The sequence below is a fragment of the Silurus aristotelis genome (assembly GCF_946808225.1).
Source record: "Silurus aristotelis genome assembly, chromosome: 6".
NCBI lineage: Eukaryota > Metazoa > Chordata > Actinopteri > Siluriformes > Siluridae > Silurus > Silurus aristotelis.
In genome coordinates, this window is record NC_139579.1 from 1,983,808 (window position 1) to 2,003,304 (window position 19,497).

The 19,497-nt window shown below is 42.3% G+C and overlaps 2 protein-coding genes across 4 annotated transcripts in view; both read right to left on the reverse strand.

Moving 5' to 3' along the window:
* myh9b (myosin, heavy chain 9b, non-muscle) overlaps positions 1 to 13,943 on the reverse strand; it is a 41,304-nt gene extending 27,361 nt beyond the window's left edge. For 2 of the 3 annotated variants that reach the window (XM_083545301.1, XM_083545295.1), the window contains exon 1: positions 13,733 to 13,916. The gene's annotated coding sequence lies outside the window, so the exon portion shown is untranslated. Of the gene's footprint in view, positions 1 to 13,732 lie in introns of all 3 variants that reach the window. The other variant, XM_083545296.1, reaches the window with a different exon arrangement.
* The window catches only part of txn2 (thioredoxin 2), a 149,989-nt gene that overhangs the window by 116,517 nt on the left and 13,975 nt on the right, over positions 1 to 19,497 (reverse strand). The window lies entirely within an intron of this gene.

The following is a 19,497-nucleotide window of genomic DNA, read 5'->3' on the forward strand; positions in this document are numbered from 1 at the left end:
CTTATTGACCTCTGATTTGGCCCGGTATGCCATATATGAGAAAAGGGGAGAAAAAAATGACATTGACGGGGATGTTTTCCAATTTTATATTCAACATACAATTTTTTGTTTTATTTTGAAGCTGCAGGAACGTCGGCAGAAAGAACGTTCCTTTTTGGGCAGACGTTCAGCCTTGGAGAAAAAAAATGCCACCTAAGTAAACTAACGGACTCTCACCTAAATAATATCCTGACTTCATCAGGCAACCAGCTGCAGCCCGATTTGGAAAGTCTTAAAAAAAAAAAAAAAAAAAGAAAGAAATTGATGTCTCTTATTAGAGGTCAGTGATATTCCAAACATATGGCTGCTTGGGTTTAAGATCTGCATTAGGTGGTGAACTTTACTGCACTATAAATGTTTCCTGGTTTATATTGTACTATGGGGTGCATAGAACTCGAAAACTTTTTAAATCATAAATATCGTTTGGTACAACGAAGCATTTCACAGCTTTTGCCCCCATGGCCTTCCCTCGAGTTAGTAGCAAAAGCGTTCTTTAAATGAAGACTTCACACTTTAAAGGACTTTTTCTAATTCTAAGAACTTGCTATTTTGTCTGACAGGGTAACGCTAATGAAGAGCATCTAGTCATCTGATAACATGGACATCAGGACGGTTTGGAAGCTCGAAAATGACATTAAGTCCACTCAATTCCAGAAGATGAGAAATGGCTGGACGTTTGGAAAAAAAGGTGTATGCAGAACGTCTTTAGCTAAAATTCACAAAATCGAACAGCCAATAGAATTTCGTGGATTAGTTGCTAAAGTGCTAAACTTCAAAACACATTTCGAGGGAACATTCCAGAACGTCTCAGAGGAAAGCATTTGATTTAATTAAATTGTATTTATATAGCGCTTTTTACAATGGACGTCGTCTCCAGGCAGCTTTACACAGTTTAAGCGGTAATAATGTTATATAAAAGAACGTGTACGTTTATTGGTAGTTACTTCATGGAAAGTTGTGTGACTTTCTGAATTCGCACAAGTTTCCACAAGCTTCCATGTGAACCTCCAGCAGAACTCCAAAGTTCCTGAGAAACTATAGCAGGCTTTCCACATGAGCCAACATCTAAAAACAGGTTAGGTAGAATGGCACATCCAGTTTGTATTTTCTTTTAATCAGATAGGAGTGGCACATAAAAAAACAACCCCACACACACACACACACACACACACACACACACACACACACACACACACACACACACACACACACACACACACACACACACACACGTCATAACAGAGAGCACGACAGGTCACGACGGCACAGTGAGTCGCATGAGAGGTAATAAAACAGCTATTAGCTCTAACTGTAAAGTGGCCGGGTTCAGGTGGATGGGTGGAGAACAAGGTGGTGTGAGGTGATAGAGTAAACCGTCACGCCTTTCATTCTGAAGGGGTTCAAAGGACATCTTCATAACCAAGTTCACGTAATAACAATCACTTCATAGCAAAGACAAACGGAACAAAGTGAAGTCATTTCTTTACTGGGGTATGTGTCCACAGCCAGAGCAGGTCTGAAAATCCTACCATCGTGTACTGTTGTGAAAAATACGGAGACAATATCCTGAGAAAGTTTTCAAACTTGAGGGAAACATTCCAGATCCTTAAATAAAGAGATACAAATCTATAAATTGGAATCTTGTGGAAAAGCTCTAAACTGTCAACTAGTGGTCTGTGGCGGTACTGCAGAAAAGTCCATTAATTAAATGTTGAATCAAACAATTTTATGTAAAAAAAAAATTTACATCGTAAAAAAAACCATTGAAGATGAAATATTACAAATTTTAATATTATAATTAAATTCAAGTTCTATTAAAATTAAAGCTGCAGTTGTACAACTAGTCTGCCTGACATTAGAAGGAAAACGTATAAAACTGAAAATCGATTAAAATAAAATACTTAATTGCGTTTTTTAATTGCTGCACAAGTTATTTTGACAATAAATGAAAATATACAGACAATGTTGCATGTACAATAAAAACATAGTTCAAATTGTATTAATATCAGTAGCTATATTTGACACATTTTGTATCAGGGGTCCCTGTCCCATCATCTAAGGGTTCCTTGACCTAAAAAACGTTTGAAGTCCCCTGTTCTAAACGTCTAGAGGTCCCCACAATTCAACAGATACTCTGACACACACGGGACATACCAAATTAAAATGTCATGTGAGCAGATTTTAGGGTCTCAATTGAACGTGGGGACAAAAATCTGTTCACAGGAATGCGATGGGAATGAACCAGTGTCCCAAGTCAACAGGAAAACAACGTAAACGCAGCTAGCGAGGCGAAAAGAATGAGTGTGTGTGTCTTCTCCTCGTACAGTCATGACACAGTTAAATCGGTCACATCGGAAGACTCCTGGGAGCCACAAAGCTAATTTTAGTCCTCGGTTTCTCCTCTGACAGAATGAACTAAATCAGAGAGATGATCGTGAAAGCAATTGAAATGGAGAGTTTGGATTGATTTTCTATCATTTGTCCGTGTTTTTCCCGCCCAAAGAATCGAGTAACACGAGGTCAAAAACGTGAACACGGGTCGAATTGAAGCAGCGACGGTGCTTCATGCTGAGAGAGCGTCAGTGACCCGTGGTCAGGTTCTCGGAGGAACAGCCGTAGCAGAAAGAAGGCCATGTATTTCACCCTGCTCATTAAAACAACACGATCGGCACGAAAAGCCAGTCTTCACTCCTTCACACGTTCCCGTTCACGGTTTTTTTATTCCTCCTCCTCCTCCAGTATACGCCATGTTCATTCCATTCCACTCGATCTCCTCCCGCTTCTCTCTGGCTCTGGAACGGGCTGTCGAAGAAAAGCCAATAAAGCTGACGGATGGATTGTGGACGGGAGCGGAGACGACTATAAAAGGCCAAAAATGAGCAGGAAAGAGGGACGAGCGGCGGTGGGAATGACGTCTCGCTCCAACGTTGGCTCCAACCGCTGTTGGTTTATTACTGGTTTTTCTTTATAGTCTTTTTTTCGCTGGGGTATAGTGAATATTTTACATTTACAGTCACTCGAGAAGGTTCTAGACCTTATTTCCCGTCAGTGACACTGTACCCTTCCCCAAATATCTAAACCTGAAGGGGGCGTGGCTTAAAACAATGGTACAGATGCAGAAATGATCAATGTCTCAGTTATTGGTTGTCCCCCGTCCCCCCCCAGTACCTGATCAGGTCATGTCTATTCTTCCTTCGCTTGAACTACATGATCCAAACCTTGTTCCAGCAAGATGATGCTCCTGTGTCCAAAGCCAGCTCCATGAAGATCTGCTTTACATGTGATGGATATGGTGGAAGATCTCCATCTATAGAGCTCCAACTCCAACACAGGCCGCACCTCACCTACATGCTACTTTAGTATCTTTACCATATCATGTGGATGAATGAAATCTTCCCAGAAGAGTAGAGGTTCTGATAGGAGCAGAATGGGGACTAAAATGTGGAGAAAAAAGCAAATAGCAATCGTATGCTCAGGTGTCCACATACTTTTGCCAATACAGTGTAGTGTTGAAAAAAAAAAAAAAAAAAAAAAGATATCAAAGCTGGAAATTAAGCTGAGGAGCGCCACACACACACACACACACACACACACACACACACACACACACACACACACACACACACACACACACACACACACACACACACACACACACACACACACACACACACACACACGCTTCCAACCGAGTATCAATTCCAATCACTAACATCTGACCAAACTATCACCCTAATCATTTTTAGCTTTCATCTCAACGTCCAATCAGAACGCGGCGGTTTGCTCTTAGCGGGTGGTGATGCGCGGACTGACGCCTGATAGCTGCCCTGATTTAATCACACACGCCCTCCTGCCCTCCACCTCCACCACCACACTTACACCATCCTGCTCCACTGATGGCATGAGGCAGGACCCAGCGGCGGAAAAGTGCACCGAGGAAATCCTGGTCCTCCGTTAAGAGCGAGAGAGAGAGGTTCATAAAAGAAAAAAAAGGAAATGACGATCGGAGAAAACTATTTTGTCGTTTTTGCGGATTTCTGCGCGAAGGGAAAGAACGAAACGTGGCATTAAAACAAAGGCATAAATCTACATTCAGCTGCTTCTCATTTTACTCTTACACTCAATAAAGTTAAATAAAGTCAGTAATAACATTTTTCTCTCTTTTTTTTTTAACAGCTACACCTTTTGGCCAAAAGTTTATGGACACCTGAACCTAAGATGATGTGCTTCTTTTTTTTTCCTCATTACGTTCCCATTTGCTCTTATAAGACGAAGCTCCACTCTTCTGGGAAGACGTTCCTCCAGATTTTGTGGAGCGCAATTAATCGGCAAGGGTTAAATTATGTAGGTGTGGTGAGGAGGGTGACATTTCAGTTCGTCTTAATTCATCTCATATGGTCCTGACGAAGGCCAGGTTTGGTGATACAGATATCAAACTTAGATGTTTTTTGAGCTAAATTCGAAAAACCAGGAATAAATTTGTATTAACACGTTTCTCAAAGAGATAGAAGTTTAACAGTCCAGCAAAACTATGTTTAATGGACCTTGGATTCTGACAGGATGGACATTTTGGGAAATTATCTCCTGATGCGTGTTAGCGTTCGGTGTCCTTTTCAGCCGAAGGGGTTCAAAAGGGTTGAGATCCGAGTTCTAAAGCAGGAGATCTTTCACTACGATCCATGTCTTCATATCTGGAACAGGTTTAGGTCTCCTAGCTGAGGTAAAAGCTAAATAAAGTGTGATAACATTTATGTATATTTTTAGAATCTAATCTTGATATTGCAATACATATCGTACAAGGTATAGCGACCTATAGTTTTTTTCCACGTCTTGGAGGCGGGGCTTAAAGAGGCGTGGCATAAGAAACGTGTAAGAGGGCCTCCTATGACTCATCTTACAAGATGGACTAACGTGACTTTGCTACTGAGGTACATTAAGATGAAAGAGGGCGCCGTTGCCCTCATAAATCAGTGTACACCTCAGGGGATTTTCCTGCTTGTTTTTTTTACTCTTTAACCCCCGCCGAGGGCTTTAAGAGCAGCAGGGGTTGGCGCTCAGACAGGCAGCACTTCAGTAGGGTTTGCACATATAAAGCTGGTCTAGCAGTAATAAATGGGCCTGAGGGCTGGTGAAGACGCAGCGTCAGTGTCTGTATTAGAGGCCTTGGGCTTTTTTTTCCCCCGTTTTTTTAATGGCTGGGAAAGAATGTGGGCCAAGTGGTTTTTCGCTCGCCTTTCACTCGTCCCCGCTGTGCCACGTTACGGCATGTCTGAGCTTCGCCTCGCAGCCAGGGGCACACACTCCATACCCCGTCCTTCATTAGTCCTATCGCTCTGATGTGTGGATTTCGATTCACCTTAAAAGGTGAAAAGGACGGTACAGAACATACTAGAACTTGGCTCCGCCCCCAAACATACTAGAGCAGCTTTGTCGCTTCTGTAACGTAAACGAGAGCGTTTATGTGGAACGCAAATGTGGAACGTTCATGGACGTTTCACATCATTAGCCATGAGATAAAAATGAATTCAAAAGTACGATCCAAATGCAGAAGTGTAAATGCTGTGGTATGAAAGCAACAAAACTCTTCAGTATGCGCATGTTGATAATCAGACTGACGTCTTTTTGCACTGTTTGTGGTGAAACTTTCTCCAATCTCATGAGTCTCATACAGTGAGGGTTTACACACGTTATAATTCAGATACATCCTGTCAGTGTTCATTCCAGCAGCAGATAAAACATGACATTATTATTATTAATATAATTATCATCATCAGTCACAGGGTTGCTGCACTCACTTGTGACTTACACCATCTGTTAGCGTTTCCTTCTCTCTTTTGTGTCCATCATACATTTTTGCGTAGCTCAATAATGTACAGTCAAAAGGCTGCATTTATGTTTTAAATATAAGTGCAGCACATATATTTATATGAAATTCATGTAAAGAAAATATCCTAATATTATTTATGTTATAAGGGAGGCATAAGTTGCCCTGCTAGAAAAAAAGCACAAAAAAAAAAGAAGCCAAAAATAACATATGAACAGTGAGCAGTATAGTTACACCCATATGTGTGTGTGTGTGTGTGTGTGTGTGTGTGTGTGTGTGTGTGTGTGTGTACTTTTATCGCTGATCACAGGTGGAGTGCTGCAGTCAGTCCTGATACAGCACATAGTGAGGTCATGACTCAAAGTCCACCTCAGCGTAGTTACTTATAAACTAAAGTGTGCCGCCTTTGAGAGAGCTGTTCTGCAGGACAGGTGGCTACAATGTACTGCGTTCCATTATGTTCCACTGCGATCTACTGGGGTCCACCAGGGTGAACTAGAGTGAAGTGTACCACACTATGGCACACTGCAGTGTACTGCATTCATTACATTTAGATTTTGTGTTTAACTCATTCACAATATGATCCAGTACAATTCTACCTCTATGGTGCTCTACAGACCATTATGATTTACTACTATCCACTACAGACAGACCAACACCATTACAGCCAGTATAGTCTACTACAGTCCAATACAGTCTACAAACATCCAGTAAAGTCCACCACCAAAAAATTCTAACCCCACTACAGTCCAGTACAGAACACCAAACCCCACTACAGTCCAGTACAGAACACCAAACCCCACTACAGTCCAGTACAGAACACCAAACCCCACTACAGTCCAGTACAGAACACCAAACCCCACTACAGTCCAGTACAGAACACCAAACCCCACTACAGTCCAGTACAGAACACCAAACCCCATTACAGTCCAGTACAGAACACCAAACCCCACTACAGTCCAGTATAGTCTACTTCAACACACCATAGATAAACTCACCATTGCAGACCACTATAGACCACTACAGAAAAACTATCCCCACTACAACCCACTTCAGAGAAACTACCCCCACTAGAGTCCAGTATAATGTACTACAACCAGCTACAGTCCAGTCAGTACGGTACAGTACAGTCTACTACGCTCCATTACAGCACCATGGCTACAGCGCCTAGACTACCAGCCCAAGACTAGAGCGCCATGGCTACAGCCCCAAGACTACAGGCTCACAGATGAAATCCAGGAGTGAGCTGCTTTGGAAAAAAGCAACAAAGCTGTATATATAAAGAAAAGCATTTGAAGTTTGAACAACAGTGGCTCACACACACACACACACACACACAGGTGCACTCCACATGCCACGCCCTGAATGAAAACCACACACTCATCCCTAATGAAAGTAGACATGTTAATATGTCCTTCACAATGACTTCCAGAGGACAGCAGCCACATGTTACACACACACACACACACACACACACACACACACACACACACACACACACACACACACACAAAAGGAAGAGTCTAAATAGGTTTTTCCACCCATTGTGAGAGCAGGCACGTAGAAGCTTCACAGCAAAAGTTTTTTCTAAAGTCCACGTCCTGTACCATCAGGAAGTGAAATCATGCTGCTGGTGTAGCACCCACGAGTTTCACGCTTCACTAGCTTACATCTCGAAGAAAACCGAGATGCTGACTTCTCACAAAACCTTTTATAGGTTTACATACCTGTGACAGGATCTTTTAGTTTTTTAGCACATTTACTAATTTAGGCTTATGAGTTGATGTTATAGAATACGTCTCTGCAGTGTGCATGTGTGAAAAACACTGCAGCAGGATGTGGTGATGTCGAGAGTAGCTCTCTCTCTTTCAGTCTCAGCTCCAGCCTGTTTGTTTGGAGATTTAAGTGAGCCGGTCCTGACTTCCTGCTATTGTTTTATTCTTCACAAAAGTTACAGGTGTGCTAAAGGAAGGCAAAAGCGCCGAGACAGGGCAAAGAGGCGGCCCAAAAAAGGAAAAAAACTAAAAAGGGAGAAAGAATTACCTCAGCCAACAGTGTGGGAGTTGAGAGGCTTTAGCATGGGTCAGAACGTTAAAACCCCCGAGACACATGGTCACATGGTATCACGGAGTAACGTCACCTTCTAAGGTTAACCGCTAACGTGTATAAACTCCTGACGAAATAATGCTGTTTCTGTTCTTCTGCGTCTTTCTCGCACATTTGTGCCTTTCCGCATTCACGTGTTTGTAGCCTGTAGCTACTAAAGATCGTGTGGGAAAATGAGAAGAAAACATGAGCGCTCTGTTTAGTGTTCAAACGCTGAACTGTGAAACATCGAGATCTCAGACAAAAACAAGTAGAACTCGATACCAACTCAGCAGGTACAGAGACGCCAGCGTCGCCGTCAAGTCCAATCCATCTTGTTGCTATTTTAATACACACACATGAAAGAAGCTTCTGAAGAAATATCTCTGACATCTGACCTTGCCGTGACCCTTGACGACGTCTGGATGAATTCCAAGCTGTAATCGGTTTATCTGCTGGTTACGATACACAAATCCTGCAAACATTCAACCGGCTCCTGAGATATCGCTCGAACTGCAGATTTGTTTTTAAATAGGAAGAGAATGAGGAGAGGTCGAGTTATCGGGTATCTGTGAGGTGCTGCGGTGTCTGAGCTGCATTATTGGAACATTTAGCAAACCTAGAATGAGCTCTTTCTCTGTGTGTTAGCTTTGACTTTTATTTCGTTTTGTGGGCATAAAAGGTACATCAGCTGTGCCCAGAGACTGCTGGGTAATTTAGGGCTGAACAGATGCAAATTTGGTAGACTTTAACAACACAATAAACACGGCTTAGTGGCGCAGGCTAGTCAATAGTACTTCCTGCTCCAACTAGCCTGGCGCCTGCACTCATACCAGCCTCGAGTGTTTGTGAGCACAGACTGTCGACTCGCATCCGAACAACCCAGTGTGTCCTTTAGCATTGTTTTCTAAATGCCCCTGGGGTATTTTAAGGAGTCCTGTGTGCCTGTAGCGCTCTAACCATGAGGAAGCACACTTACCCTTGTTGTGTTTACCTCGAGCACTGGACTGGTTTGGGAAAAAAAAGAAAAAGGCAGCAGATGGGAAACGATTAACCTGCCTTCCTTTCTGCACCTAATCGCTGACGGTGCTGAGCGTCTCCACCTCGTCTCTCAACCTATTGTCCTCCCCGTCATCACGTGCTGCATCGACCCGATGACAAATAGAAAGATAGAGAGGCCGCGAGAGATAAAAAAGAAATAGGAGAAAGTGCTGGATTACTGTTAAGACAGAGAGTCAAAACAATATACGAGGGAGGATTCAAGTGGGTCACCGAGACCCGGCAAGGACAAATCGCACAACTCTGGCAGAAAATCAGGTCAACCCCCCCCCCGAACACACACACACACACACACACACACACACACACACACACACACACACACACACACACAGAACAAAACTGAGACAGGAATCACGTCCAAAATCAAATCAACATGCCAAAAGGACGTTACATCTGTCCATGCTAACCCTACCTGACCAGGTAATGCTGGTTATTATAGGTGGTAGCAAAAACGCTAAAGCATTAGACTTTGATCTGAAGGTCATGAGTTTAAATCCCAGTCACCCCAAGCTGCAACTCTGGGCCCCCAAGCAAGGTCCTTAACATCTATAAACCTGTGAAACTGCATAGATAATGTAATTCGCTAATGGATAACGGTGTCTGCCAAATAAATGTAAACGTCACAGAACACCAAAATAAACCACTTCTTCCAGCTCAATGCTAAGCTAACATTATTACACAGACTTGCTTGCAGTCAAGTTTTAACTGTAAACAAGATTTGAGGCAGGCATCTAATTAGCTAAAATCAAAACTTCGTCCAGCTTGACACAAAATGCTAGCAGACAATCTACCCAGCTAGAAACTTAGTCAACATTGATGCAATATGCTAAGATGAACATTTTAACACCTCAGCCAGGTAGATACTTAGCAAATATTAGTTTAACACCAACCACAGCTAGCTTATAGAAATGTGTAGAAAACTTTACATTTTTCCCCTCAGTAAACATTTCCTCTGAGGTAATAATTGATTAGCGATAAGTAATTAGCATGTCTATCATGTTTTATAGTGTAGCTAGCGTATAACACATGCTAATCTACTATACTGCATATGGGGGCAATTTCTTATCATCAGAAGTTTCACGATGGGATGCAAACATGCCGTATGTCAAGATGTACATGCTCACTTGCTCACTTGCTCACACACACACACACACCCACACACACACCCACACACACACCCACACACACACCCACACACACACCCACACACACACCCACACACACACCCACACACACACCCACACACACGTTGAGCTTAGCAGATTAGGTAACATGTGAATGTATAAAACAAGCAAAGAGATAGTTATGAGGTAAATTTAAGCAGGAAATGTGAAATATTCTTCAGAGTCATTCAGCAATAATGCTGGAAAAGCTTCAGTGTGTGTGTGTGTGTGTGTGTGTGTGTGTGTAAAAAATGTCACACCCTGAAACCTCTAAAGGAAATATGATCTGAAGAAGGATGATGCACAAATTATTTCCCATAATGTGACTCAAAGTAAAAATAGTCGTCTAATACCATTTTATTCGAAAAACAAAATGGCAGGAACATTGCAATGAGATATGTGGTGCTTGCGACAAGTTTATATACTGTGTGTGTGTGTGTGTGTGTGTGTATAACGTGGCTGCTGTCTTCTCAAAGGCTCTGTGAAGGACATATTTGCAAGTCCAGTTAGTCAGGGAAACACTCCTGAGGGTGTGTGGACATTTACATGCCAGGAGACTTGAAATCAGAAGTGCCGAGTTTATACATTCCACTTAGACATACAACAAACAATCGGGACAAAACTAATACGACAGAATATGTCACGTTTCCGACGCACGTCAAACCGTGAAATATATGATCTTGTGCATTTCACTGTGTCTCTACTTGTACTTTGCCCAATGATAAAGCTCAATCTAATCTAATCTAATCTAATATACATGTTAAAGCATTCGCAGGTATTTGTAAACATTCAGAAGCCTTTCATCCTGTGTTTGTCGAGCTGAGGCGCTGCAGTGGCTGAGCTGCATTATTGGAATGTTTCGTCACAGTTTTCTGGGGTTTACAACAGGGTTTTTTTTGCAAATGAAAAGCAACCTGATTTGTATCGATCAGCATCAGCGGTGCCTGAATTTCCCTTCGCCCAAAGAAACTTTTACACGTGACGGAAACACTGCTTAACGAAGGACATTTTGGGTGATGAAGGGATTTCTACAGACCCCACTGGTGTGTTTAAGGCATTATTTATTAGCTTATAGTTAGCGATTGTTTCCTCATGGGTCCAGTTGGGTTTTCTGTTTCATTGCACGGAGAGAGAGAGAGAGAGAGAGAGAGAGAGAGAGAGAGAGAGAGAGAGAGAGAGAGAGAGAGAGAGAGAGAGAGAGAGAGAGAACACTAACCCAACTTTCCTATGGTTCTATAAGACAGGAAATAACAATCCGTTTATAAATTGACGCCAATTCAACCGGTTTTCTTGCTGAAAGAGACACTGATTTTTTTCACCGCAAAAAAAGGAAGTGAATGTGATGCCATTTTTTTTTTTGATCTTTTAAATAACCCATTGGGGAAGTTGAAAGAACGCCTAGAAGGAAAATAAATAAATATTCAGCCAGAGCATGTCAAATTTTGGCAGCATGTGAAGCCAAAACGTGGTGAAATTTGCCAACAAGGCAGTAACGCATACGGTATTTCCACTCGGACCGTTATCCACACATGACCTTTACCGCAGTGCATTATGGGAGTAGACAAAGCCACTCTGAAATGACCATCACACACACACACGTCGAGATTAAATATGTGCACACGTGGTAACCCGTGATGCCACGGACCGCAGGGACACGACCAGGTCATTACATCGGATTTAGCAATAATGCATTATTGATGCGCTGCACTTAACATCGATAATGATGAGGGTCACTAATCACGTTGATGTAAACCATCAGAAGTCTGGTGTTATATAACAAGGTTCATGGCTGTGGGTAGATTTAAGAAAACATTAAATTATAGTTTAGATAAAGTAGCAAAGTCTCAGTTGTTCTCCTGTGATTATATTTATATCTATAATCAACAAAACTGCACACAATCTCATCACTGCCAGTTTGGGAGCCGAATTAGAAACGTGTGAATTACAGCTGGGGAACTGAGTTTTTACTACAAACCCCCAGGTTTGGGTTGTTAAGACTCAATTTTCTCACGCAGGTCCATCTTTCTCCCAAAAACCAAACCGATGTGAACACACACCATGGTCATGAGCTACAGAGTTGTGTGTGGATGGAGAAATGTTCTGGACAGAACTATGCTTTAAAGATTTGTAGACAAATATCAGGGTCATTTTAAGACACCGTGGTACCAAAAGGAACCCTGATCTCTCTATCTCTCTCTCTTTATCGATTCATGTATGTATCTAGTTTTTTATTTATATTTATATATATATATATATATATATATATATATATATATATATATATATATATATCTTTCTCTCTCTCTCTCTCTCTCTATCCATCTATCCATTATCCATCCACCTGTCCATCTATCTATCTATCCATCCACCTGTCCATTTATCCATCCATTATCCATCCACCTGTCTAACTATCCATCCATCCATTATCCATCCACCTGTCCATCTATTCATCCATCCATCCATCCATCCATCCATCCATCAACCTGTCCATCTATCCATCCATCCATCCATCCATCCGTCAACCTGTCCATCTATCCATCCATCCATCCATCCATCCGTCAACCTGTCCATCTATCCATCCATCCACCTGTCCATGTATCCATCCATACATCTAGTTTAGAAAATATTAACATGCAATATTACTGAAGTATCAACAGAAAAAAAGGACAAATAAACAAAAACACATTTAAATACAACTCAACATTGCATCCATTGCGCACACACACACACACACACACACACACACACACACACACAAAATATACACACATTTACAGACATTATAAACAATAAATAAGCTAACATAAAAGATGATCAAATAGAATAAAAGTATAAAAGTTAATAATATACAAAGAAAATCTCTCTCTCTCTCTCTCTCTCACTCACTCACTCCCTCCCACACACACACACACACACACACACACACACACACAAGGCCTGCACCCGGTAGAAGAAAAGCTACGTCATAACCCAGATTGAGCACGCGAAAACAGGAAGTGAGGGTAACGTCATCGCTCAGGGCCACGCTACACTCAAATATAGTCATATATAATAATCCGAATTTTATATCCGAAACCGGATTTTTTTTTTTTAAATCTCATTAGAACAACGTTCATGATCCGGGTCACGCCTTGTGCACGGCGCGCGCGCGCGGAAACAGTGCGTGACAGCTCGCGCTCGCGTCTGATCTCACATCCTCCATTTTTCTCCTCTCTCTCTCTCTCTCTCTCTCTCTCTCTCTCTCTCTCTCCTCCTTTCAGTTGAACACTTCCTGTAAAGTTTGCATGCGCCTCGATTCATTCAACACACACACACACACACACACACACACACACACACAGTTTTGCTCGTATGAAAGGAAGCCGATAGGAAGTGGAGAGAAAAGTGTGCGCGCGCGCAAAAAATGAAACTTTATTGCTTTATTTCTACCGCGTCTCCAACCCGGTGTGTGTGTGTGTGTGTGTGTGCGTGCGTGCACACGGAGTTTTGGTCCTTCTTGGTTTGTTGCACTTGCACACAATGAAGCTCGATATATCGATAAATAAATAATCGGACTCACCTGCTTCTTTATTTCTGTCCCAGGTAGATGAAGAGAAACGCAGTCGCTGTTTAGAGCTTTATCCGAGATCTCTCTTTCTCTCAAACTTCCTCCGTTCAAAGCCAGCGAGCGCCTCTCCGTCTCTTACACACTCTCTCTCTCTCTCTCTCTCTCTTCCTGAACTGTAGACGCGCAATCAGGCTTCGGGGTGCGGTCCCAAGTACGGGGCGTGGCCTCTAAGCACATGCGCCCGCCCCCTTAAAGTCATCCAACCAATCAAAAACGAGTATCACAACGCTCCCCAGAGGCGCCGAGCCAATCGCGACATCTAGAAAAGTTTCATAATGACGTCATAATAATAAAATACAATAATTATATCGTTTTTTATTTTAAAAGTCTTTCCAATTAACACGCGCGAGCTCCTCTAATGAGCTGATTATAACTTATGCAAATGTATACACATTTTTTTTTCTTTCAATGATAAAAGTAGAGTTACATCCTGTCTGTGCAGTATGGGGAGGAGGCTTTTGATGATCTTCAACCCTTGGGGGAAAGGGTTGTGTGTGTGTGTGTGTGTGTGTGTGTGTGTGTGTGTGTGTGTGTGTGTGTGAGGATGTGGGAGGGCAGACCAAGGCAGTCCTAAGCTAATGTTTAATGAGTAAGGTATGTGCACTAGGGATATTTATGCCCATATAAGTATTAAGGCTGTGCAGGATGGAGCTACATCATCACTCTTTGTTGTCCCTGTTGTAGTGCCGCCCATGTGAGGAATTCCAGGAATTGCTCATACACACTCACCATCAGCCGTGCCACCAGCCTTTTCTCATCTCACACACACACTTATTTATACAACAAACACCGCACAATCGCACTTTATGATCATATAGTACCATGTGTGGTTCTTCTCCAAACTCCTGCATGGCAATGTGCACAAAGCATGAAGATCTGCTTTACATGGTTTAGGGACTGAGCCCTCCCTGCTAAAGAGCTCTGATCTCAACCCTACTGAACGCTAACTGCACCCCAGGTCTCCTCACCTCACCTAATTAATACATTATCGTTTCTATGGTAACGACTCGTTCACAAGGACCTGTACATCGAGACTGAGCATTGACCTGAAATTAATAATAAACACATTGAGAACTTGCTCAGGGAGGTGGACTCTGGATCGGAAGGTCACAAGTTCAAATCCCAGCACCTCCCACTGTTGGGCCCTTAAGCAAGGCCCTTAACCATCAACCGCTCAGTTTTAAGTCGCTCTGGATAAAGGCGCCCGCCAAATGCTATACATGTAAATGCTCATTGTTTGTTGGTCATTATGGTGACATTACAGTCAACAGTCATTGGCTGGTGAGGGAACGAGAGTTTCTAGCTGCTATAACATAAGTGAAAACAGGAGCTGGCTTGTTTAGAGGTCGTTCCTCACTCATACATGTAACTATAAAAGTGTAATCATTGGCGTGTAACTGAGTAAAAGTCAGGAGGTGGAGCAGGAGGTGGAGCAGGAGGTAGCAGAGCTGAAGATGTTGAGGAGACAAGGTGAGGGAGATGTGATTGAGATGGTTTGGACATGTGCAGAGGAGGGTAAATTGGTGTGGTGTAAAAGTAATCAAACACACTGTTCTTCAGGGTGTCACACACAACTCTGAATTGACCAAAAACCAGGACTGAAAAGTTTGCTTTCGTAGCCACAAAGTGTGAGGACACCTGAGCAGAAGATTGTTATTGTCCCCCGTTTGCTGTTAGAATGAGCTCCACTCTTCTGGGAAGATGTTCCACTAGAATTTCTGGAGATTTGTGTGAGATTTCTCTCCCCCTCCCGATTGGTGGATTGCTATGTTTGACCAGTTACGTTTTATCTCCTTTAGCAGAAGATCTTCCACACACTTCCAAACCATGTAAAGCAGATCTTAATGGAGTTTGTACTCCATGCATGTCTGTGTGGACACATGTCTGTTGTTGAACATTGTAAAATCAAATCCCAGCATCTCCAATCTCCCACTGTTGGATGTAGATGTTTCGCTTTGGAGAGCTTTAACTGCTAACCTTTTAAAGAACCCTGGAGGAACCAGTTTTTAATTATAGACATGTGTTCCTGTGCTCCGTATACATCTTGTCCCCTCGCTTAGTACAACTCTGATGGAACATTCTTGAGCTCGGATTCATCCACAAATGGCATGAAAACCAGGAATTGATTTCTGTGCAAACATCGTGTGTGTGTGTGTGTGTGTGTGTGTGTTTGGTGATGATGCAAGACTTAGAGAGCACTGTTAAAGGAACAACTCAGCAAAAAAGAACGAAGTGAACACATTTTTATTCCTAAACGCAAACCCTGGAGCTTCAGAGTGAACATCATGGAAGTGTCTGTCACCCAAAATCATCTCACTTCACTCGATACTGCAAAATTATTGGCACCCTTCATGAATAAGGACCTATAAGTTCCTTTAAAAGAGATATTTTTCATTACATATTTCCAAAAGTTTAGGGTTTTTATTTTGTTTTTCGGATGCATATCAGCTTTTTCTTCAAGAGAACCTCTCGAGGAACCGTCTTTAGGTGTGTGTTTTGTGAAAAGCACTGAAGTTTCACACCCAGCTTTTACACTCAGAGCTGAACAATTCTTTTAGGTTTGGATTCTGAACAGTGCAGAATGTCTAAGATTGTGAAACTGTTTTTGTTAGTCAGGTTTCCTCCAAAATTCTGGTACAGTTTTGCCTCCAAATAATAGGGGGCGGGGCTTCTGAACCTCTGAGGAACGGCTTTCAAGATGTCCGGCTAATAATGCTCCAATGGTAATGATCCTGTGTCAGAATTATAACTATGAAGCTGCTGATGAAGTTTGAATAAATAATTATTTAAAGGCAGCTCAAGTGTGTGTGTGTGTGTGTGTGTGTGTGTGTGTGTGTGTGTGTGTGTGTGTGTGTGTGTGTCCAACTAATTATTTTTGTTAGACGCCGGCTATTCACAAACATCCTGTGCTTTAGAGATGTTGTGCAGTGACTGTTTTGTCACCCAGACAAAATATACACATTATTAATCTTCTACACACACACACACACACACACACACACACACACACACACACACACAGCTAAAATCTTTAGCCTTGATGGCTTTAACCCAGGCTCCTGCCTCCAAACACAAATTCAGCCTCTGAACTCCTTCAACAAAGGGCTTCAAAGGAACTTGTCCAGAATAAGCCACGCCCACTGCTGAGAAACTTGATTGGGTTCTTGGGTGGATTCCAACAATCTACAGGAACTCATCATAAAAACAAAGTAAGCCACACCCACTGCTCAGGAACCTCAGTGGCTTCATGGGTGGATTCAAACCATCTATAAGAACTCAACATGGGAAGCAACAAGCCACACCCACTGTTAGGGAACTTCAGTGGCTTCATGGGTGGATTCAAACCATCTATAGGAACTCTTTAAAGGAACAAAATAAACCACACCCACCGCTGAGGAACTTTACTGGGTTCCTGGGTGGATTCAAACAATCTAATGGAACTCAGCATAGAAACCAAATAAGCCACACTCACTGCTGAGGATCTTCACTTGGTTCTTGGGTGGATTTAAGCCATCTAAAGAAAGTGATATCAGCATTAGTGTTAGGATTTGGATTGGAGTCACTTTGTCCGAACTGTTATTTAAACACCAGCGCTGGTGATGAGGTAAAATTCTTTGCTCTTCTGGATTCTGATTGGCTAAAAAGTGTTTAATCATTTCACACATTCTCATTCTAGTATATTCTGCATTAATTTTCATAGTAACAGCTCGTTCTCCGAACCACTTGGAAGGATGAAGATCGTGTGCACTTGTTGATCTGGTGAAGTTTTTTTGTAAGGAGATTATGGAAGGAGTCTCCAGTGTCAGCGTTCTGTAACAGCCAAGTTCTCCGTTAATGCAGCTATAAAGGGATAAAAACTAAAATGCAAGAAAAACCAAACCCCTTTAGAAGAGGTAGCAGTGACGCCGCTTTGTCACACAGCCATGTCTTTGATTAGATTTTTCTAACAGCATGACCCTCACGTGAGCATTTCAAAGACATGATAGTTCTTTGTTAATACACGACCCGGATTGAATCTGTTCTGGCAATTAAAGTGTGAAAAGAAGAATTAAGCAGAAGCCTCGGAGCCTCTGAGCCGGGAGCGCTGCAGAGAAATGTGAAGAATGTGGCTTCTCCGTTTACACCTCCAGCGACGCCACATCACCTCCGACATCTCTGAGAACCGGGAAGAAGTTTTTGCTTTCAAGTCAAGTGGCTTTAAAGACATTTCAACCATATACAGTATAGTGCACAGTAAAAGTGCTAGTTCAGCATCTTCTCCCACTCTTCCTTTAATCCACACTCCTCTTTTTCTCCGTCTGTAGGAGCCGTGTGCAGAACGGTCACTTTTTGGATGGGTCTAAACAAACAAACAGACAAACAAACAAATACATACATACATCACTTATTGTTTCATTCCTTCTGTTGCAGCTCATGTGGCGATTATTCTGTCGCTCCAACACTGACACACAAAAGAATGAAAAGATACAATGAAGAGGAAGAATGAAACAAGTGTGAGAGAGTGATGGAGAAAACATAAGGGAAATAACAGATAAGTAGGAGTTGGAAAAGGTGAAAAGAAGGTGAGAGAATAAAAGTAAATGAGAATAACTGAGATGGAGAGAGAGAGACAGAGAGAGAGAGAGAGAGAGAGAGAGAGAGAGAGAGAGAGAGAAGAGAGAGAGAGAGAGAGAGAGAGAGAGAACGTAAGAAGAGGAGAAGTGTGTGAGATTGATTTGAGACTCTCCCTGAGTGAGATGAGAACCTGAAAGAGTGAGGGCCACAGAGAAAGAGAGAGAGAGAAAATGAGAGAGATGACCAAATAAGGCAACTTCTGACCTCACTTTTTACACACACACACACACACACACACACACACACACACACACACACACACACACACACACACACACAGTGTGTAAGAGGAGAGCAGGGTGTGGCTCGGCTGTTAAACACACAGAGTCCATTCAATTTCACACACAAGCACCACCACCTCCACCAGTGAGTCCAGTGAGCTTCCAAGCACCTACTCAGCATTATTGCTCCTCTGAGACACGTGTGTGAACGCGTCAGAGATCCTGCCAGTCTTTAACTAAACACACACACAGCTTTTATAGAAAAATGCAGGCTATTGGAGAAAGTTCTACCAAAATAATCCACCACAAGATGAATAGTTACTGTTACTGCCGTTCTTCTTCCCAGTAACATCACGTCTTACACGGCTTTATTCCTCTTACACCACCGTACATCAGGTCTATTCATCTACAGTTAGTTCCTGTTTACACTTATGCTAAAGCAGCTACAAATAACCAGTTCATTGCTTCTCTTCTCTTTTCCTTTCTCCTGAATTTAATGAAACGTAATAACTTCTTCCCGAGAAACCAGAGCAGGAAAATGGATTTTCAACCATCTCCCATATCCTGAATGTTACCGATGTAGAATGTGAATTCGCAGTGGAGAGAGAAGTACCTCCACTCTAAAGCTACAGGGTGCCCAGGTTCTATATTGGGTTACTGTATGGAGTGTGGAGCTTCCTGTTAAGATCTTTAAGTTTCCTCCAAAGTCTGGAACATCCTGGTGTTTAGATGATGGTCGACTTCCAATCCAAGTGGCGCAAATCCAGAAGTTATTCGCTCTAAGGTCGAGATACAAAGCAATGCTAAGCAGAGCAGAATTGTGACATCAGATTCCACATTTAGTCCCAATAGTAGGAGATCTTCCATTCCAACTCATATCTT